Consider the following 2,401-nt stretch of genomic DNA (forward strand, 5'->3'; position numbering starts at 1 on the left):
CAGAAAGATTGGACTTTGGGGGGCCATGTTATGCCCCCCCAAAGAAGGTGTCCCCATCCTCCTACACTCTCCATTATTCTCTATGGGGAAAAACAAGTCATCTTTCTAGGTGGCTTGGGGTGGCATTTTGCAAGCAAAATGCACCCAACTTTCAGGGGACCTGCTTCCACCCGTCCTCCCACCCTCCTCCAAGTTTCAGGGAGATAGCACTTTGAGGGCCATTTTATGGCCTCCCAAAGATGGTGCCCCTATCCTCCTCCATTCCACTATTCCCTATTGGGGGGGGGAAGAGGCTTGTCTGGCTAGGGGTGGCATTTTGCATGCAAAATGCCCCCAACCTTCAGGGGACCACCCTCCACCAAGGCTCAAGCAGATCCAACTTTGGGGGGGCATTTTATGGGCTCCCAAAGAAGCTGCTCTTACCCCCCTCCTACTCCATTATTTCCTATGAGGAAAAAAGAGAGTCTTGTCTGGCTAGGGGTGGTATTTTGCATGCAAAATGCCCCCAACCTTCAGGGGACCTGCTCCCACCTGTCCCCCCTCCCTTCACCAAGGCTCAAGCTGATCCCACTTTGGGGGGCATTTTATGGCCCCCCAAAGAAGCTGCTCTTACCCCCCTCCTACTCCATTATTTCCTATGGGGGAAAAAAGAGTCTCGTCTGGCTAGGGGTGGTATTTTGCATGCAAAATGCCCCTAACCTTCAGGGGACCTGCTCCCACCTGTCCTCCCACCTTCCACCAAGGCTCAAGCAGATCCTACTTTGGGGGGCCATTTTATGCCCCCCCCAAATGTGGTTCACCTGCCATACCACTTTGTCTTTCTACTGTGAGGAAGACTTCCACACAGCAGAAACACATGGGATTGGGGTTGCAAATGGCCACAGCCACAGCCACAGTCCACCTGCACACAAATTGCCAAAGATTGCATATCTCCTCCCCAAAACCTAACCTCCCCTGTGGCCAGCCACTCTCTCTCTATTGATTCCTGTTATGGGAAAATCCAGACTCCCACAGCAGGAACCCACGGAATGTGGCATCTATGGCCACAGGCACAGTCCCCTTTTAAATCCACCCCCACAGCCCCACACAGACCCAAAGTCACCCTCCCCAACATTCCCACACTGGCCACTACCCCAAGAGCAGGCTGGCTAGCTGTCCCCCATTGTTCCCTATGATGGGAACTTTTAAACTCTCTTTCCCAGGGCAATTATGCACAGCCCAGGGGTGTACACTCCTGAGTGCGAGCTCGTCCCTGTGAAAGCACAACTGAACCACAGACACCCTCCCCCAAATTTCCCTACCACCTACAGAGATGGCTGGCCAGCCAGCCCCATTGTTCCCTATGATGGGAACTTACTTCACACCAAAGAAGAAAACACAAACACACACTGAATAAAGTTTTTTAAAAAATATTTTCTAACTTTCAAAGTACAATTAGCCAAAGTATTGTGACACATTACACCAGCAGTCTCTCCCACAAAAAAATTACACAACTCACTTCACGTCAGAGAATCACAAAAACACAATTGGTGTCAAAAACTCTTTATTTCTTTAACTGCTTTAGGTTACACAGGGGAGCAGGTCCCCTGAATGTTGAAAGCATTTTGCATGCAAAATGCCACCCCTAGCCAGACAAGCCTCTTTTCCCCCCATAGGGAATAGTGGAGTGGAAGAGGATAGGGCACCTTTTTGGGAGGCCATAAAATGGCCCTGCAAAGTGCTATCTCCCTGAAACTTGGGGGAGGGTGGGAGGACAGATGGGAGCAGGTCCCCTGAAAGTTGGGTGCATTTTGCTTGCAAAATGCCACCCCAAGCCACCTAGAAAGATGACTTGTTTTTCCCCATAGAGAATAATGGAGAGTGTAGGAGGATAGGGACACCTTCTTTGGGGGGCATAACAAGGCCCCCCCAATGTCCAATCTTTCTGAATCTTGGGGAGTAGTTAGAGGTGAGTTAGTAGAAGGTCTCCACCAAGGTTGGTTTGATTCGGAAAGAAAATGCCCCTCCAGGCTCCCGGAAAGCTGGGAGCAAGTTCCCCATTGAAAATAATGGCCAAACCTTTCCAAATCAAACCCGAATCAGTTTACTGATTTGGGTTTCCCTTTACTCCGAATCAGGAATACCGAATCAAGCTGGCCCTGCACACCCCTAGTCCAAACACCCCACCCCCATTGCCTAGGGAATAGATTGATTGGCTACAACCTGTCTCTAGTGATAAACCAAAATGTGAAACAAACGAACCCCCCTAAAAATCGTGTTGAGCTTTGGTTCATATTTCGGTTTGTGCCCATCCTAAATTCTGATATTTCTAGTTAAAATTTATACTTGAAAAATAACTTATTCGTATTTTTTAAGATAAATTTAGGTCTCTGGATTGATATTTGAGATTCCTAGGATACTG

The sequence above is a fragment of the Eublepharis macularius genome, chromosome 3 (assembly GCF_028583425.1).
Source record: "Eublepharis macularius isolate TG4126 chromosome 3, MPM_Emac_v1.0, whole genome shotgun sequence".
NCBI lineage: Eukaryota > Metazoa > Chordata > Lepidosauria > Squamata > Eublepharidae > Eublepharis > Eublepharis macularius.